Consider the following 21,386-nt stretch of genomic DNA (forward strand, 5'->3'; position numbering starts at 1 on the left):
AGAATAATTATCTTTTTCTTTTTATCCTTTTGAAAAGTACCAATTTGCAGTGAAAAAATTCAACATAATAACTGCTTACTTAAGTGCTTACTTTCAGATCAAATCAGCACCATGCTGCTGTATTAAAAATTTGTGTTTGCTTATGAAAGACCTGTTTCTGGATTATTGAATTGTGTGGTTCCCTTGTAAATGACCAGGATTGTTTTTTTATGGATTGCTTTTTCCTTTGTTCATTTTTTCTTCTGGAAAAAAATATAAGCAAGAGATACCTTTGTGCACAGAATTTTCAGATTTGTTTTAGTTTACTTAATTGAAATTTTAAACAACATTAACTTGCTATTTAAAGGACTGAAGTATTTTTGTTTAATTTATATTAAATACTTGAATGCCTTTTCTTGTAAAAAATAATACATTTAGCTGAAATTATGTAAAATGTCACTTAGAAAATAGAAGTAAACATGTTTTCAGAAGCAAATAAATAATTTTGAATGACTCAGAATGGCATTTCAATAAATGAGCTGCCTTTTCATTTAGTGATTGGTTTTTTTCATCCTGAGTACCCAGAGTTTAGAATGTAGGACGTCAGCAATTTTTTCATTTCCATGATAATACAGAATGCTCAGCTTTTTGAAAATCCACTGCAGAGATCAGGTCTACATACTGATCTAATTGGCTATCTGTGCCTTACGTTTGAAGATGGGCTTGATTTTTCCACTGCAGTCCCTCCTGGAGGCACAGTGGGTTTGCCATACCTTGTTCCCTCGTTGCTTTGCTGCTCTCATGGATGGTTGGAAAGGTCGGGAAATCCATCTTCTTCTTCCTGATTTACACATGAGAAGAGCAGAACTTCAGGGCAAACCTTTCCCCTCCCCAGTGCACGGGAGGGTTTGGATTCCTGTTTTCCCTGTGGAATATTGCTCTGTGTGCTATCCCAGTGCGGTGGGAGCTGTGGGCACCAAGGAGCCACCTGCAGCTCTTAGCAGTGCCTGGGCTAAAAGAGGAACCAGGATTTTTCCAACAGCAGATGGCAGCTCTCCCTTGTCTCTCTCTCTCTCGTGCACAAACACATCTGTCAAATCTCCTGAGCAGGGGAAGAATTAATCCCCTCCACCCTCCACTCCATAAAGGTATTGCACCACCTGCCTTGTGTGCTGACCCAGACAATCCATCCCACAGGACCCCTTCATTGATGGGCTGTCAGTGCAGAAGTGATAAAGAAAGAGACACCCTGCGTAGGAGGTGGAAGATGTACTTAATGTCCTTCTCTTTTTGTCTCAGGTGTGAAAGATATGGGAGCTGTAGTCCACCTCTGAAAAAGGCAAGATGTGCAAGAGGCACCAGTGCCCTGTGTTCAGTGGCTGCCTTTATGTGGGTGTTTGCCCACATTGTGGCTCCAAAGCAAAGCTCACATTTGCTTTGACATTTAGGCTGCTTCTCAGAGTGGTTTTGGGGAGCACAAACTGGGGAAAGGCAGTGAAACACTGTTAATGGAAACATCATCTTCCCAATTCAGTGGGCAGCACTACTTCAGGATCTTCCAGCAATTCACGTAGCACATGTGCTGAAAGAGGACTCTCAAACCATTCAGAGCTCCCACAAGATCCCAAAGTGGGTTTTGTCCCTATATGAAAAGGGCCAAATGCCACAGGCACCTTCCTGGTGGCCAGCATTTGCCTGCCTTCCACTCTGCCACCACTTCATCGGCCAGTGACGCTGCTAGTTTGAAATCCTTTCCTCTCTTCAGCTGCTTTCCCTTCTGTTGTCAGTCCCACTTGCTGAACCCCTCAATTATTTTATCAGATCTATTTTTTACTATCCATTTGCCAACTGTTCTCTCTTCTGCCTTCAACCTCCTGAAAACTCAGAGAGCTGAGGCTTAGGCTCCCGATGGAAGTGGTGCTTTGTATTCAGTGAGCAGGACATGAGAGGGACAAAGATTTCCTGGGTAGCAGGATAATTTGCTGGTAGAGGCAGGAGATTGCTAATGTTGCGACTGTATGAAAGCACTGACCAGCAACAGATTTCAGAGAATAAAGGTGATCCTCCTGAAGTTCCATTGCACTGCACTGGGAGCACGGCAGACACTCCCCTGCTGTGAGAGCACAACACAGCTCACGTGGACTCTGTCACCATGCTGGAGGACCTGGGGAAGTGACAGTGCTTTGAAGTGGCTCCAGGGTGCTATTCTTGGATCCCACAGAAGATCCCTTCAAGTCCATACTGTAAGATGCCTTTTTCACCTCCTTCCCTCATTAGCTGGAACCAGCACCCTATATCCACACTCCTGTTCCCAACACAGTGAGTGCTGCTTTTCCATACACGTTGCTTGGCAGGGGCCAAAGCTTCTGAAGGAAATACAGCTCTGGGCTCAGATCTGCAGGGAAGTGATAAATATCACCAGACTGCCCAGGAGTGCTGGCACACCTCTAAAAGCAATTCCACAGGGGCTATGAGCTGCAGGAGAAATAACTCACACAGCACCTACGTGAAAATACCAACAATGATCAGATCTGCCTGTCCAGCCAGATCCAGGATGGATGGCTTTGCCTCAAAGCCATGCACCAAACATTGCCATGTTTGTGTAAAACAAATGGGGGGATGGTTCCTTCCCTCCTTCAGCAGGGCTGGCAGACATCCAAGGTGCCAGACTGGCTTCTGGAGGCTCTGGGGAGGTGACATGGCCTGACACCAGTGTCTTTCTCCAGAGCCACCAAGCTGTTGCACACACATCCCACAGGAAGGCCTGTGGCAGAAGCCAGAGGTGGAAGCAGTTCAGCACCATTCATGACAGATGTGCAAGCCCAGTACCTATTGCACCAAATTATTTATTATTGTACACATAACAATGGCCATCTAAATATCTTGCTTCTTATGATCAACTCAGCCAAGAAAAGGATCTTAAAGAAGACAGTAACACATTTCTTTTAGCTCTGAAACCTCCAACTCCTGCTTCTCTTAATGCTGTGTTCCTTTCCTACTTTGATTTCTCCTTGCTTTGAGTGTAGCCAAAGCAGAAAAACTAGGAGCATGTATTCTCCTTTGGTACCTTCTCCTGTTATACCTTTTCTGGACACAGGTGAAAGTGGGCCCTACACTCCCTGAACCTGCTACATAAGCCAGATCTTCAAGAAGGGAGTAGTTTAAATGTAAGACAATGGAGTGTGGTACCACACTTGGATTGTATTTGATGTTTCACACCTACCTATACCTGCTCCTCTAGTAACATTTCCCACTAAGCTGCTGTTCTGTGCTGCTTTTTCTGCTGATCTTTCCAAATCATCACATTTATATATTAAGTCTCTGCTGCCCACAGAGGTTTTTCAGGTACACGGGCATTAATTTACTGGGAGCATGCCTGGCAGTTTTTGCCAGTCCCCTGCATGCCCTGTAAAACGAGCCGTGATCGCTGCGGTCTGCAGCTCACTAATCCTCTGTTTTAATGCCTGATTAGGTCCCAAATCCATCATTGTTAGAGAGATGTGGGTGTGGGGAGGGCAGGAGGATTTCATCCTCTCAGCTGAGAGTTAAGCTGCTAGAGGTTCACCCGCCCGGTGCTGTACCAGTGTATTAATTAGCTTTCCTGGAAATTTCGTCGGTGCTGTTCAGTGAGGTTGTGGGAAGGTCACACAACCCATTAGAAGTGCTGTGCTTCAACTTGAAGTCATTACATTTGACACTTGGCAAATCTCTGGGAAAAAAAAAATCAAATAAAGCATTAGCATAAATATATTTCAAAAGCTCAAGTTCCCACTTCAAGCAGCACGTGAAAGAACACAAAATCATGATAATTAGCATCTTCGTAGCTCCTTAATTACAAGGATCTTGCTTCTTCATTCTGCAAGTGAGCTCTGCAGGGGCTGTAAGCTTGGTGCACTTGTGGTCATCACAGCACTTTGCATGGGGAGAAACATCCCCACTCTGCCTTGCATGGGGGAAACACCATTAAAGCTGGTTTAAGTTATCTGCCCCTAAAAGAAGACACAGTGTCCCTGATGGATGTCTCCATGTCCCAAACCATGTGAAGTTAAATTGTCAATAAAGGTGTCATTTTATTGCTTAAAATGTAGCACTGCAGTATGAATGAAAAATACATGCCATCCTCCCATTCTGAGTGGCCAATACCCCAGAGGGCTGTGCAGCACTTCAGAAAGACCTCAACAGGTTGGAGAGATGGGCAGAGAAGAACCTGCTGAAATTCAACAAATGCAAATGCAGGTCCTGCACTGGGAGAAACAGCCCCAGGCACTGGCACAGGCTGGGGGTGACCTGCTGGAAAACACCTGTGACCTGTGGGTGTCCCAAGGGACAACAAGCCATCAGTGAGCTCTTGTGGCCAAGAAGAGCAGTGGGAGGGATCCTGGGTGCATTAAGAAGAGCATTGGCAGATGCTCTTCTTCAGGGAGGTGATCCTGCCCCTCTCCTCAGCCCTGGTGGAGTGCTGTGTCCAATTCTGGGCTCCTCAGGATGAGACATGGAGTTCCTGGAGCGGGTCCAGCAGAGGGTGACAAAGATGATGAAGGGACTGGAGCATTTCTCTTATGAGGAAAGGCTGAGGGAGCTGGGCCTGTCCAGCCTTGAGAGGAGATGGCTGAGAGGGGACCTCATCAGTGTCTGTCAGTACCTGAGGAGAGGGTGGCAAGAGAATGGACCAGGCTCTGCTCAGTGGTGGCAAGTATAGAACAAGAGGCAATGGGCAAAACTGATGCATGGGAAATTCCACCCAAACATGAGGAAAAACTTTACTGTGCAGTGACCATGCACTGGAACAGATGCCCAGAGAAGGTGTGGAGTCTCTCTCAATGGAGATAGTCAAGCACCATCTGGATGCAGTCCTGTGCCTTGTGCTCTGGGATGGTCTTGCTTGAGTGGGGAGGTTGGACCAAAATACCCAGTGTGGTCTCTTCCAATCTCACCTGTGATTATGTGATCTTTGCAAGAAGAAAAACCCCATGGGATTAAATAGCAAAAAGACAAAATTTGTTTGAATTTTGCATATGTGTGCAAGGCAGTCACCTGCCTTTCTTACGAGAGAGTGGCACCTCTCCAGTAAAGCAGTATGGCTGCAGTACAGACAGCAAGGGCTTAGCTGTCACATAAAACAGGTGACAATTTCTGATTCTGAAGCAAACTGCCTCCTTTACTTCCAACCCCTGCTCTGCCTACTTATGCCCCTGGGAGGTGGGAATGTGCTGTCTCAAACATGGCTAGAATGAGTGTCCCATCATACAATATCCTGAGATAAAAGGGAACCACAAGGATCATCGAGTCCAGCTCCTGTCCTGGACACAGAACAACCCCAGGAATGAGATCCTGTGTGCCTGGGAATGTTGGAAGGGTCTGTGGGAAGAAATCCTTCTCTCCCACCTTTGCTACAAACACCCTTCATGTCATCTTGTCTATCCCTTCCCCTCAAAGCTAAAAACACAGTGTGTACCACACCACAGTTGTTTTAGAACCGTGCCTGCCTCTTATGGACTGCATTAAAAACTTACTCAAGCACCTCCCTGAGCCGTGTTTCCAGATGCTCTTTGCAGCATGCAGTTCACAAGGAGTCAGGCTTTAGCCTTGTTTTGTCTGCATTGCAAGTGGTAAAACGAAGTACAACCAAATGGATCACAAGGCAGCTGTTTTTGCAAGGAGAAGGCTGTTTGAACCTCTGAGGCTGGAGCTGACAGCCAGGAGCTGGCTGGGGAAAGGCGGCTGCTCCCAGCTCCGTGTCGGTAACACCATAAATACAAGGCTGGACACTTTACAGCAAAATCAAAAGGGGGCAGAGGAGGGAACACAGCCAGTCCCTCCTGCGCTGAGGACGCTATCACAGCTCCAGCTGGAAGAGGGCAGCATGTGTTTTATTTAATGCTTTCCATTGCTCCACACTGAGGCCACATTTCTGAGAGCAAAACAAATCAGCAGCAAAAGCAGGGAACCTCTGCTGCAGCACCTGTGTCTGGCCTGGAAATTCAAAGTTTGTGTCCTGATCCAGACTCTCCCCAGGTGCCTACAGACTTGCATTTTAAGATTTAGATTTTGCTCATTTCTATTTATGCTAAAAAACCTCACCAAAGAGAAAAGGCTTAGCATGCATCTATTAGCAGCTGGCCTGGGCTTCTTACGCTATTGTAAATGAGGTCAGCAGGACTGCAGAATATTATCATAAGGTTGCAATTAGCAATGAGTTTATGCCACACACATTTTACATTAAAGGAAACAGTGGCAGTAAGAGGCTGTTCAATTCAGACATCAAAGCACACACATAGTTCATGTCAATTAATAATACAGCAAAATATAAACTTGAGATGCACAGACACACCAACAGTTCATTTTTTAAATGAAAAAGTATTTGTTAAGAAGTTCAATCACACTTTATATTAATTTTCTGGTTTTGAATATTGTATAAAAGTGCATACATTTATTATTAGCTTGAGTGCAGACATGATTTACAAGGGTATGAATGTGTCAGGGAAAATCAGAAGTTATATATGGGTAGGAACATGTCAAGAAAAGGCATTTTGTTAAATAAAATGCTATTTCAAAGTAAATCTAGTGAGCCATTAAATTTTATGAAATACTTAACCATAGACTAGCCTATTCACCAGTTGCTCTTTTCCTACAACCCATTAGATGTGCTGTTTAGGAGTGAAACCTTGCAGAATAAGGTGGCTAGCACACTTCATATTTTTGAGTTTATTGCTAACACCTGGATGTTGTTCTCCTTACAATCACTGAGATCAGTTCACTAGCTAAAACTGGAAAAAAGATTTTTATCTTTTGAAATAATGCCACCAAGGCTTCCATATTTAAATAAATTTATATGGAAGAGATGGCTAGCAAAAATATTGAGAATAGAGAGAAGACTGAGCTGAATATATTGTGGTAAGGTTAGTATTTTAGATCTTTGCCTTGTTTAATTTTTAATGTATTCATTTTGCATTTCTATACAGCATCTTTCAACACGGCAGAACTGGGCTAAATTTAGCTCCAGTTAATGGGAGCTCCTTACTGAGTAAGTGAGGGTTGTGAATTCATTTGACAAGATCTGCATGAAGGCCTGTGGCAGCACAAAGCAACTTCCAGAGAGCCCCAAGGAGAGGCTTGGAAGTCAGTGACATGAGATGAGAAATGCACGCAGCCTGGATCAGCACATCCCAACAGCTCTGCTGCAGGGGCCCTTCCCAGCCCCAGCCAGCTCCAAGCTGCTGTTTTCCAGGCTGGAGCCTCGTGGAGGACAGCAATGCAATTTCCTCAGCCCCCAGTTGAGACTGATGGGTATTTTGTGTGTGTAAAGGCATCCTGTTTTCCATACCACCCCAGTGGGGTGAGTTATGGCAAGAAAATCTCATTGCAGGACTGCTGAGTATTGGAAAGGCCAATATGCTGTGGGAAGAGAAAAGCAGCCAAGTAGAGCCTGTAATATAGGAAAAAGCATCCCAGGTGGTTCCACAGACTGAAAACAATCTTCAGACACGATTCTGTGAGGGAAATGTTGGTACTGAAAGGGGAATGCCATGGTGCAAGGGAAATGCCAGCTTGGCTGTGGATCCATGGTGGTGGGAGCTCTTGAACCCTCTTGTCCTGTGAGCCACACGCCAAAATCTGCTGCTCTTAGGTAACAACATCCAAAAAGCTGGATCCAGCAGCCATCCCTCCATCCTGCTGATACCCTGAACAAGGTTTGGTCAGACTGGGCAGACTTATTAGCTCAGCTCAGTGTGTGTATCTGTTTTGCCCCCCACTCTGGGGATTCTGCTAACCCAGCAGAGCATGAGCTGTAGTTCTGCAGAGGATCTGTGCTCCCTCTGCTCAGCAGGAGCATGGGCTGCTGGTGGATCACCCCTGGTGCAGACTGCTGGGATCTGCTGCCCAGGTTTCACCCAGCTCTGCACGCCAGCCATGCCCTGTGCCCCTCAGCGTCATTCCACCCTGAAGATGGGCTGCAAGACGCTCTTTCCCTTCTCACCCACTGGCATGAGGGTTATGACATGATTTCCCATCACTTGCCCCTCTTCTCAAACGTAACTGTCCATGAGATGGCTGTACAGCCACGGGCACAAAGAGATGCTTTGCACCTCACTCCTCAGACAGCCACACCAGCAGTCTGCCATTAGGAGTACTCTGTGTAAGGCACTTGTCTCTTTCCTGGTTTTGCTGTTATTTTTACCCTTTTCTTTTACTACATCTCAAAAAAATCTGCAGTGTCTTAGCTAATTTGGCTTCATTTACTGCCAGGATTTCAACATTCAGTAAACCAGACCAAATCACTGATTTAAATGTCTGGTGTATAACATGGATAGTCTTGAATCAATTACAACCAGCAGAAATGATGTGTGTACAAAAGTGAAGCCTGGTTCTAGCACTATACCCCTTTCTATCTCTCTGCTTTTCCCAGGAACTGAAGAAACATTCTCAACAAGACAGAGAATCCATGATTTTACAACTCTGCTTTCCAGAGATCAGTCCTGAAGCCCCTGATGCTCTAAAAAACAAGGCTCAGCAAGAGCCTTGAGAATACTGTGTCTCTTCCCTGGCTACAGAGCTCTTCCTCATGTGTTTCAGTAAAACCCTTCCTTCATTTGCTCAGATTTTCTAACAGCATAATCACAAGTTCAGAACAGTTAAAATCAGGAAAAATATTTGTAAAGTCCATCCTAAAATATTCTTCCCTTCTCTTAGGCAGCAATTTACTCTAATACAGCATATGAAATAATTGCATGATATGATAAATTCACATCAAACATTAGTTGTTCCAACTGATCCAACAGTTTCCCCCAATTAATATTTCTGTAATATAAAAATTAATAAAATAATTTTATAGATTTGCAAGGTGAGCTTCTGAATTAATTAATCTAGATTTTTATATTTCTGAGGTGGATTTATAGTGCTAAAGAGTAGGTGTGGGTGTGTGTGTCAGTTTAAATAATCAGACTAAATTATTCACAGTGTATATATAAAGTTGCAAAATATTAATCTTAAAGAAAACACCTTTGAAGAACATTTAATGATTATTTTCCTATTATTTGAGCAGTTTTGAAAGGCATTTTTCATGGGTCCAGGGAGTCAAGTAAGAAATATTACATTTTTTTTGCCTTGGGGGGATTGTGTCCTTATCTTCCAACTTGTGAGAGGCCTGGGGTGAAATGCCCAAGCTGTTCTCACTGTCACAGCCACAGAATTCCACTCTGGAGTGTGTAAATATTCCCTCTGAGCTGTTCCTCTGAAACCCTCTGTTACAAGTTGTCTTCAAATAACAGAAGCAGCTTGAAGAGCCCTCAAGCTGCAGGGCCATGCAGTGCCTGTTCGGACAAGCTGCAGAAGAGGATGGGAGCAGAGGAGGGATGAAAGCCAGCTGATGTGCCTGGGCTGTGGAAATTCACGTGTCCGAGTTCCAGGGATGCACTTTGATCGACCCCACGATCTGGTTAGATCAGCTGCCCTAAATCCTGGGGAAAGCAGTGTGAGGGGTATTTGGAAAGGCTAAGACAAGGAAGAGTTGTTTGCCTGGGCTCTTTCCACAGTCAAGGAAGAGAGAAAAAGCCTTTTCCAGGAGGACAGCTGGGGCCGTGGGTGCACTGAACTGATCTCACTGAAGGAGCCATTCTTGGGATCTCCTCTGGTCAAGGTGACCCCGAGGTGTGTCTCTGTTAAAAGTCTCTTTTTCCCAATCCAGCTGTTGAAGAAGGAGTCAAAAGTCTTCGCCTGTCATTCTCAAGGCTGTTTATTATTTCTTACCTAAAACATTTTCTGTCTGGCCTGCCGAGGTCTGTTCAGCAGGTCAGTCTGAGGCACACTGCCTGCCCACGGGCTGATGTTATCTTTTATACCATAAACTACATATTAGATATTTATAGTTATGTTCTAATACCTATCACCTATGTTAGACAGTGGCTTTCTACTCTACACCAATCCTAGAGTGCCTCACCAAGAAGATGGAAGCTAGGAAGAAGAAGGAAGAAGAACAGGACAACACCCAAATCCCTCCATCTTGCCTCCTAGACCCCTATGGTAAAACCCCAAAAATTTTTCTTTTCACCCTACAACTACTACTATTATGCTATCTAAACTTTTGTGACCTTTAATTCTTCATACAAAGGTGGTAATTTGTTCCATGGGTCGAACTCAAAGCCACAGGGGTCTTTGGCTCCATGCCTGGGTCTCTGACCTTCCTGCAGGGCTTCAGAGCCCTCTGACTGGAACTTGGATCATTCAGGATGGTCAGGGAGACATCCTGGGCTCTGACAAGCAATGTCTCTTCCTCCAGTCTGTCTGCTCCCTCCAGCTTGCTCTTACACTCACCAGGCTTTCCCACCAGCCAGATCAGCTCTCTAACACTGAAGAAAAAGATTCCCTGGTTTTCTGCTGGGTTAGTCTGCTGCCAGGCTGGTGGCTCAGCTGGCCATGGGGTGACTTGGCCTTGTGCAGGCAGGGCTCCCCTCTCAGGGTGATGAGCAGTGCTTGGAGTCACTGAGCATCTTCACAGACTGACTTACAGGCATCACCATAATTCTGCATTGCATGTATGCACCTCCAGCTATCAACACCTTTATCAATGTGTATCTGTGCATATTTAAAGTCTAACCATAAAGACACCCCCCCCCATTTGCCTAAGAAGAGGTTACATAAATGCATAAAAAACTACATTGAGGAGCAGTTTGTTTAAAAATTGTTGCTATGGCTGCAGTGGCTTTTGTGTATAGTAACTTAAAATATGGGCTTGTGCAGGATGAAGTGACAGACAGATTTGTATCTTTGTGTGGTCAGAGTGCCACTGGTTCAGCTCTGCTTGCTGGTTATAACCAGGGGGAGCATCCCCCTGATGTCCTGGGTGAGCAAGGCTGGAGCTCAGCACTCAGCTCTCTTCAGGCAGCTGTGACTCAAACAACTGCTCTGGAGCTGTTTGTTTGCTTGAAAAAGGAGGTGGATGTGTGTCATTTCCTTGCCTGGACACATGAGCATCATTTTCCTTTCTCTTTTTTTTTTTTGTCTGTTTTGTTGGGGTTTTTTTTTGTGTTTTGTTTTGTTTTCTTAATGAGACAGCAAATCACTTGCTGCAACATAAACTGCATCAGAAGGCTGAGGCTTCTGAGCATGAAAAGACTGAACGGACTGAATTTTTTAACAGGTCTTCATCTGAAACCCTAAAAATTCCAAGAAGCACCTGAAATGTCAAGGCACTTAAAATTGTTGTCCTTGGATTACACTAGGGTAAAGCAGTCAGAGAGCCTCTCAAATCATGAAACTTAACTTGTGAAATGTGGGAGCAGAGTGTGGGGCTGAAGGCACTGCAGCAGAAATGAGTTCAAGGAAGAGCAAGTGAGTGCTTGGCAGACCTGAAAGGAATATTCTCCACCTTCATGGGATAGTTCAGCCTGAGCCATCCTGTGATTCAGTCCCTCAGCTTTCCCAGGAATCAACGGGCAAATGCTGTGTGCAGCAAACAGACCCCAGTCCTGTGAGGCCCTCTCTGGTATTTCAAATCCCTTCTGCCAAAAATATCTGCCAAAAGTCAATTTGCAATTGTTTCCATAGCTGTGTCTTTATAATGGGGTCATTAATTATCCTCCATGTTGTTTATGAAACAATTCCAGTGATTTTCAGATTTGGCCTTTCCGTGCTGCCATCTGTGCTCCAGAGGTACATCCAGCATCACTCTGCTGCCTCTGAGTTCCACCTGGGCAGAGTCTTGCCCAGGTGAGCTCTCTGGAGGTGCAGACCCTCCCCTCAGCAATCACAGTAGAACAGGGCCTGAAGGTTTTGCTCCAGGAGTTTCAGAGGTGAAACATGCTCAAGCTTCTTTTAAGAGACATGGATAGGGAGAGCAGAATCATACTTAGCTAGTTTGGCTAGAAAGTACCTTTCTGCCTACAAGAAAGATACTGTCTGCCATCACAGCCTTTATAGCCTGAAATGCTGATTACATTTGTATGGGAGAGAGCTGTGCCAGCATTGCCATACCTGTTATCCACCATCAGGTGTAAATACTAAAGAGAAATAAAGAAAATGCGTCAATCATTATCTGGGAGGAAGTGTAGCAGAAACAGAACAACTCCCAAGGGACCTTGGTACACTGTGAGGTAAACACAGCACATCCTTAAATAGACATTTGAGTCTGCAGTCTGAGCTAAATGATCATCCTCTGTGAGTAAATAGGACAAGGCCTGGATCTGAGCTCTGCATCTTGTCACCCTCTTCATCAAGCTGCTGATGGACACCATGGCATATTTGTCTGATCATGTCCAGAGTTACCAGGGCCAGCATTTCTCCCTAGACCCCTTGGTCTAAGCCACCATGTCCTCAAAGAGAATGTTTCTCCCAGCTTCTGCCTGAGAGGTGCTCAAGATGCATTTTGTCAGGAAGAGAGCAAGTGAAAATGTTAATATTAAGGTAATGACTTCAGAGTCAGGATTCCTGCAGTATAAACCTTGTTCCTGTTCACCTGCTGGCGCAGATGATTTTCAGATGTAGTGAACAGGATGTGTACATTTTCAGATGTAATGAATAGTCCCAGAAAGAGGTTAAAAATCAAGCTGGAAGTCACTTAGACTGTCCCAAACCTTAGTCAGGAATGGTGCTGGCTGCCCCCTGTCTTCAATGCTCTGAGTATTCCTCATGGAAGAGTGCATGCACCTCCTTCCTCAGTATGATGCTGTCACATATTTTGAAAGAAAGGAGTGGATTTTATTCCTAAGAAAAAGCCCCTGAGGGGGGTGAGGCCCCTCTCTTGACAGGGTGCAGAATATGGATTCCATATGGATAAAGGCCCAGGCTAACAGCTCCAGGAGGGTGCTTCATTACTGCATGTGGGTGAAGTTTATATAGTTATTTCTGCTCTTCCCCCAGCGCCCTGGTGATCCTGGGCTGCACAGAGAGGACCTGCTCCTTGTCTGAGGAGCCCAAGTGCCCAGCCCTGGTGGTGGGTTTCTCTGTGAGCTGTGGGGTTACACCGCTGTGACAATGACAGGCTTCCAGCAGCTCCTGAGCTTGCAGTGCTGCAGGGGTGCTGACATGGCTGGCTGGATGCAGCCAACACAAACCACAGGTCTACATCCCAAACCAAGTGTGTTGTGCAAACCTAGTAGGAAATGACACAATTTACACACAAAGCACTGTTTGTTGGAGGAGTTGTTGGGCACCGACTGAGCAAACGCATTACTGCTGACTCAACTCTTTGGCCCATCAGCTCCTCTGTTGTTATTGAGATGTTAAATGCCATTGGAACAGCTGAGGCTCCTGAATATTGCCTTTGCTGCCCTGAAGGTGGGAAGGAGAGATGGCTGGATCACAGAGCTCTTGCCCTGTTTGTGTTTGTGTCTCACATGTGCCTCAGAAACACACACCATGCTCTGGTTTATGTTGCACTATTGTACCACTTGCAGTGACATTGCACTATTCCCACCAGGCAGTATTTTGCAAAAATCAATATACATGTTAATTAATAATGGCTAAAACCTTCACAGAATTTTTTTTCCAGAGATACCAAAGTACCTGGCAAGTATAGGAATAATTCATACTCCTATATCCTCGTATTAACTTATTGGAAATATTTATGTAGAAGAAGAAATAGGAACATTTGCTTATCTCCTACCAATGGCAACAGAAAAGATGAGTGAACCTTGTGTTCAAGAAAAGGCCTGGCATTCCTGGCTTGACTGGGTGCAATGTTGGCAATCCATTTAATTTTCTTTGCTCTAACTTCTGTGAGACAAGGCTCCTCCTGGGTCTGTATTTCAGTGCTTTTGATACTCTGCTGGATTAGATTCACTAAGTTAAGGGAGGTGGCTCAAGATCACTATCTTCACATTTGGCAGTGTGCTGGAGCAGTCTAAAGGAAGCACTGTACCAGTGTAAAGAGAAGTCTGTGTAAAACGGCAGAATTAATGAAACTGCTCCAGAAGCTTCTACTAGTGTGTGACACTGTCTCCTTTCCTCTTACCCACCTGTGTAACAGATTCCTTTATTTTACCACTCTGGTATCGCAACTGGAGTTCTTAGAGACTGGAATGTCAATGAAACAAGCAGGCCATGATGTAGAAGTGAGACATTTGTGAAGGTGAAATATTGGCCACTTCTGAATACCCAAATCACCGTTCAGGAAATCCTGAAATCTGGGCCAGACAAAGTTCTTTCTTGTGCATGTTTCAGATAAAATGACTGGGCACAGCACACAAAACTATGAACACAGAAGAAAATGGAAAGGGATAATAGATGAGAAATCATGGAAACATTGAAAAATTCAGGTTGGAAGGGACCCCTAGCTGTCATCTAGTTCAGGTCTTTTCTCAAAGCAGGGCCAACTATATGGGTTTCTCTGGTCTTGTCTAGGATTTTACTGTCTTCCAGGATGGAGATTTCCTATTCTCTGCCTTACCCAGTGCTTGTCAGTCCTCCTAGTAATTTTCCTTAGCAGGTGAGCTTCTCACTCTCCTACTGTTGTCCATTGTGTTTTGTCCTATTGCTGTGCACCTCCAGGAAAAGTCTGACTGCATCTTCCAATGGCCTGCCACAAGGCAGCTGAAGAGAGCAGGAAAATCACCCTCAGCTTTTGCTTTTTAAGGCTGAACAAGCCCAGTTCCCCGAGTCCCTCCCTGTACACCATGTTCTCCAGACGCCCACCCACCCTCTCTGCTGAACCCCCTCATTTTCAGGCCTTTTAAAATCAAGTCCAGCTGGACAGTGACCCACTGTCCAAATTGTGCCCTACTAGAGAGAAGAACAACTGCACTGAGTTTATTGGGCATTGTCAGAGCTCTCTGGGCTCCAAAACATTCCCCCAGAACCAGCAATTTGTAAAATAAAGCAGTGTCTGTATCCAAAGTGCTCATGAGTGTGGCTGCCAAAGCGGTTCTAAATTTCTGCTCATTGCAGTTATTGCTACAGGAACATTGCTGGCAAAACATTTTCTCCTGGAGTCTTTCTAGAGCACCTGCTTCATTCACCATGTGTGCAGGCATCAGCCAGGACAGATGCTCAGGGAAAGAAAGAGCTGAAACCCCAAAGCTCACAGAGCTGACGCCCTTTATCAGAAAAGAGGCCACCCAAGTTCTTGTTTTAAGTGAGGAGGCAGGGTAAAGTCTTTGAAGAAGCTTCCTTAAAGTGTTTGAGGAAACTCTTTCCAGAGAGAATATTAAAAATGCATGGGTGGAGTGAGAGAGAAAGAATTCTTATTTATGTATAAAGTTACACATGGAGACAATGTCCAAAATTACTGAAAAAAAGAGTCTGTGTGTCTCTGTTTTCCTGAGTTTTGACAGCATGTGTTTAGTATTATGGCTAGTCCATTATAGGAGCCAAAGTTAACATCTTCCAAAGCATAAGGGTTTTTTGGGTTTTTTAAAGCTCAGTTAAATTCTAGCACTTTAAACCTACTTAAACATGGCAAAATAAAAATCTCTGGAAAGTCTTTATTTAGTTTTCTGTAGTTGAAAAAATTATGCAATTGGATAAGCAACCAAGTCAGTTCAAATTTGTGAAATTCTGCATTACAGGGCAGGACAAATTACATTTGATCCTGGAGGAAAAAAGCAATATAAGAAATTTAGTGGAGTTTTTTTCCCATTAAGAAAGGACAGCAGCCACACAGCTCTGGTCTAATGGGGTCTTGCTGTAGCTTGAGGAAACAAACCTAGAGGCTTCATGGGATGATGCATCATGCACATCTGACAGCACAGGGCTGCCACAGGACAGCTGGATGCAAGGAGCTGGTGGCTGGAGAGGGGATCCTTGGAGGCTTTGCACCCCAGTGTACAACATTCCAGTCCCTGAGGGGATCTCTGTGGGTTTTAAGTGCTCACAGTGCACATAAAACTCTGCTGGAGTGAGCAGGCTGGAGACTGCAAAGGGGAGATGATAGGAGAAGTTTGTGCCTCTCCATCCTGTCTTTTCCAGCAATTCATCCATCAGATCAGCAAGATGGCAAGGCACATATGTGCTTCCCAAATGGCTTAAGTCACTTGTCTTTACAAAAACCTCTTTTTGTTTGCTGAGTGAGAGCTTTCATTCTTAAGGAGATCTCTTCAAACCAAGCTGCTGGGAGCAGTGAGTGTGGATGTTCTGCTAGGGACTTTCTGTAGAGCTGCTGGTAGGAACAGCATTAAAAGGAAGGTTGTAGAACTGTTGTTTTAAGGAGTATTTCTTATGTAGGAAAGGGCATAAGGCTAAAAGGGATGATACTTCCCAAAAAAATCAGTCCTCCCACATCCTCTCCCTGCTGATGGCCCCCAGCTCTGAGCTGGCTGGTGGTGGCAGCTCCTTGCTGTGCTGCTGGGCTGTCAGAAGCTGCCCCTGAGACACCATGGGAGCAGCAGAACCAGATTTTCTGCCATGGTCTTGAGTTCAGGACTAACAGATTGGGATTCTTTTTTCAGGTAGTAATTGCCTAAGAAGATATAATACAGCTATGTATTCTTGACACTGGGTGTATCTTTAACAATTTTCATGTCTTAGGGACCTAAGGGTCAGGACAGTGCAGCACATCATAATGCCTGGAGAAGGGGACCACTGAAAGCAAGACCTGTGATCCCTTCCAAAAGTCAGCTCTGCCAGGACAAGAAAAGCACAAAGCTGGTGGAGTTTCTCACCTCATTCCTCCCTTGTCCAAGGACAGTTAATTCCATATGGTTTAAAGCAGGGAAATTGAACAAGAAGCAAAAAGGCCCCTTAATTAAAACCTGAGGGGCTCAGCACAGACTCAGTGCCACCCAGTGTCAGCCAGAGTTCCCATCCATCCATCCAAGCTCAATTTCCTACAATTTGTTTCATCTCACCAAAACAATGAGTAACAAATCACCTTCTCAGATAGCACAGAGAGATAGCCGTAATTCCACAGCACAGCAGTTGGAAACAGAATGTTGCTGAGGACTCCTTGGGTAAAGAGCAACCCAAGCACAGAGAAGAGGAATTCTGGTGGTTTCTTACATGAGCAGAGCAGCTCAGTTTTTAAATCCAGCAGAAGGAGGAAAACACTGAATTGTTAACTTGATTGATACTGGCATTGTCCAGGCTGCCAAGTATTTAGCAGCTTCTTTTATCTGACTGATCCAATATATTTTCCAGAGTTTAAGGGGAAAACATAGCTAGATCAAATTTCTATATTTTCAGAGAACTGACAGAAAAGACAAGCCCAGTTAAACATGGGCACATCTTTTTTCTTCACATAAGGCCAGGAGAACACAAATCATAGGAAAAGCCATGAATTTTCAACGCTTTTAGAGCTGGATGGATCAGGTAATCTCCATCCAGTAAGCCAAGGAAAAGAGAGGAGAACAAGTTTTACTGCAGATCATTACTGCAATGGCACAGACTTCTGTGACAGAGCCACCTCACTGGAGTGTTTGCTTGGTTCTCAGCTTTGGCCCCTGAGTTTTATTTGTTCACACCTTCCTTGCCATTACAGTCTCTCCACCTCACTCTCTAAGTGAAACTCAGAAAGGAAATATTTTTGACAGCCTCCTGCTCTGCAGGGATGTTTGGGGTGGTACAATATTAGTTGCTTTCTCTTCTTGCTGGTTATACTATTATAAACCCTGCTCTTACCTGGCCACCATTCTCCAGTGTTACTCAAACTTTACAGTGGGACTTTGCATTTACTTAGGTGGAGTTCCTTTAGGAGGATAAAAGCAGCAGTTTTGTAATTCTCATTGTTTCTGCAGCCCAGTTGCAAATCCCTCCCATTCCAGACAATTTCAGATACAAAAGCCTTACAAGATCTTGTAGATTTGATTAAGTAGGTTAAATAGACACAAAGATGAAATGTGCAGTGATCTTCCTGAGGGGCTGCTCAGTGGATGGGAAGGATGGGAACAAGAACCTCCTCACTAATTTGATCACTTGAACTCCTCTGTGTTTTAGAGGCCCAGCCAGCAGGCAGAGATGCTGGAGGAAAACCAAGCTATCCAAAACTGTTGTGAGGGTCCTGTGACTGCTCTCCAACACTGAGCTTCTACATGTTTTTAGGTAACCTATTACAAATCACTTATTTAAGTTCCAAAACAACCTCTCCTTCCTTCACTGACTTCTTAGAAGGGCACAAAGCAGCAAAACCAGCTGGACTCAGGCCCTTGGTTGAGTTCTCTGCCTTTCCCCTTCCCAGTAAAACCCCAAGCATGTGACAAAACCAGCACTCCTCACTGCTACTGTGCTCCCTAGAGCCTAGCACAGCCTGAAGCAAAGCAGATGAGCAGTGGATTTATTCCATACAAGAGGCACACACACATCTCTCACCCACAGCACACCCCTCACAGCAACCTTCCCCATAGGCAAGTCATCAATACAACCACCATTTCTTCCATAAATAACCTTGTGTTGCTAAATATAAATGCCTGCTAGGTCAGAAAGTCCTCTGACAGTTCTCTCTGACAGAGACAAGGAGCAGATTCCTGGGGGAAGAGGTAGGAAATACAGCACACACTGGGTTACCTGTTCCCTGCTTATGCCATTCCAGCCTAGATCCCTTTGACTAGTACTTTAGGGACTGTGAATTATAGGGAACATCTGAATTATCTTATTCAATAGCTCTCAATGGACTTCTTCTCCCTGAGTTTGTTGAAACCTGTGCAGGCTTTTGTCCTCCACAACATCCTGCAGCAATGAGTCACGATTCAGTTATGCATTGTGTGAACAAGTACTTCCCCTTGTTTATTTTAAAATAAATCTGCTACTTGCTCTTTTCACTGGACACCCTTCAGTTCTCATGTATGATGAATAAGGCCCCGTTGTTCCTCAACCACCTTCTCTTTGTGACTGTAAAACTCTTAATTTCACCTTTTAATAATTCCTCATGCTCTTCTCATTTATTGCTATTCAGTGCCCCAATACCAGGAATCCACCAAGGCCGGTGTCCTCAAATGCAATCCAATATTTTCTGCCTGACCTAATAATGATCATTATGAATTGGATCAACTACTTTATGACCCAAAGGCAAAAGTACCCATGAAAAGATTAAGAAAACCCCCAGGTGTATCACTTTAGGCTGGTGAAACCTGCAGGAAGATACCCCTCATTCAAAATGCACCAGGTCTTGTACCTAATCCATTTTGTTACAGTTGGTTTAACCACAGCAAAACTGAGCTCAACTGGGTGAATCTTTTGAGCATTGTCAGAAATGTATCTCCTGGCTAAAAACCCCAAACACCTTGATTTTGTTTTGTACAATAACACATCCTTGGACATATTAGTCCAAAGTACAGCTGAACAGCATTCAAAGGAGATAGTTGATGCCCAGTTCTCACCAACATGACTCTGCTTGTCTTTGAGTCACTCAAATATAAGATGTTGGATGTTTAAGGTGTGGAAATCCTACTGAAAGTAGACATGCCTTCAGGTGGTAACAGGAGCATCCTTTGGCTCAAGGGTTTGCTGAAGTACTGGAATGAACCTCAAACAACACCTGAAGTGGTTTTGGGCTGCACAAAATTATTTAATTGTCCAAGACAGGGCGAGGATTTTTTTATTAGAACAAGCAAATGCTTGCCATTTTTATTGGCATCTTGTGACCACTAAATAAGATGAGACACTCTTCTTGCAAAACAGCTTGACAGTGCAATCTGAAATGAGTATGAGACACAGGACTGACCCCATAGGACTGATATAAAGGAAGGTTATTCCAAAGAAATCTGACAAATGTGCAGAAAAACTGTCTGCCCGCTATCCCCTATGAGGCAGCTATTTTAACAAAACTGGTTTTGCACACTCATTAATATTACAGCCAGGCAGATGAAATCACATGTGTGAAATATGAAAATATTAAATTGTTATAAATAGTGGTAGCTGTAGATGAGCCCTTAAATAGTGTCAGAGGTCAGGCAGTGTAAAATAATCTCCTAACCCTGATGGCCAGGGACTGACAGACTCCAGGCTTGAAGTTTGATAACGGAATTTATTCTCCATAAGTGATGGATTGAGGTTATATTTCAGCAGCCAGGTCATAGCAGGAAGATAAGGAAATCCAAGGGAATCTGTTACTCATCATGGGTTTATCTCACTGCACCACAGTGTTTTACTCCTAATTTACACCAGCGCAGAGCTGAGCTGAAGGAGTTCACTGTTGCATGAGTGGTTCTGTGAAGGAAGTGTGATATGCTCCCCCAGCTATGCCAACACCAAGTTTTTCTTATGCCATTGTGGGGATTCTCCATGGGAGAACATTTGATACAGGGCTGGAAGGGAACTGTGATACCCAAACAAGTCTTGTGCCCCAAACAGCATGGGCTGTAATATTAAAGTGACACACTGACCTATGGCTATGAAAAATAAACTGTGATGAGCCTACAACTCTAACTCTTCAGCAATGGAAAAAGGTGCCATTTGATGTTCTTTCTACCACAGAGAGATCCCTTAATTCACTGTCCTGGAAAACTGCTGCCATCAGGGGGTTTGGTGGTTATTTTTTTCTCCCCCTACCTTCTTTGGTGGAGAAAGTAATTTTTCTTCTTTCTGAGTTTGGAAGTTTATGGCCTTTGACCCCTGTCTGCACATGGAGCAGTTCAGGGTCAGCTCCTGGGTGAGGAAGGGGTCCAAGCAAGGGATGCCAGAAGAGTGGCTCTGGAGAGCATCATTGCAAGCATTTTTGAAGGACACTGGAGATTGCTGCTGCTGTGTCTGTGTTCTTTCCCTTCTCCTTGTCTGTCTCTCCTAAGTCACGATGCTGGAGGGCAAACTTAATTTGGTGTGGGTAGAGTTAATTTTCTCTGCAGTATCTTGGATGCTTGTGTTCAACCCTGCTTGCCTGCCAGGGCTGAGACATGAGGAAGGGAAAACCTGCAGTTCCTCTTGCCTCTGCACCCCCACACCCCTTCCAGATCCTCTGGGAGGTTCTGACATCTCCATCTCACTGCTGGATGAAGCTCCTGCTGTGGGGTGGGATCAAGCATCCCATGCCTCCAGCTTACTGGGAAGAAGGCTTGGAGAGGCTCATTTTAAAGTTTTGCCTGGGACTTCCACTGCTCTCCCCTAAATAAGGCAAGTGCTGGCTGAGAGCCCTGCTCCACATGGGAGCTATCTTGTGCTAAATGGGATGGGAAAGCTTTCAGCAGGCTACACTAAGAGTATTTTCTTCACTTTTGAAAAGTAACTGACCTGTGGAGTTTTGTCGCTGGTGGTATGGGAAGAACAGCCCTCCAGGGGGAGGAAATGTGGACAAACTGGCCCCAAACAGTCAGCACAGGCTGATGTTCAGCTGAAGAGCAGCTCTACAGGGTTTTTGACCCCCCACAATCCTACACTGGCAGGGTGATGGCCAAGCAGAGGTCTTCCAGGAGGGAAGATTTGCTTTCCCATCACACTTGGGCAGCACCTCCCCACAGGATCATGGGCTCCCCTCGTGCTCCCTCATGGAGGCAGCTACACCCAAACCACCACAGGACTGCTCTGGCCAGGATTTAGGTGCAGCCTGGGTG

The sequence above is a fragment of the Passer montanus genome, unplaced genomic scaffold (genome assembly GCF_014805655.1).
Source record: "Passer montanus isolate IOZ18808 unplaced genomic scaffold, ASM1480565v1 scaffold27, whole genome shotgun sequence".
Taxonomy (NCBI): Eukaryota; Metazoa; Chordata; class Aves; order Passeriformes; family Passeridae; genus Passer; species Passer montanus.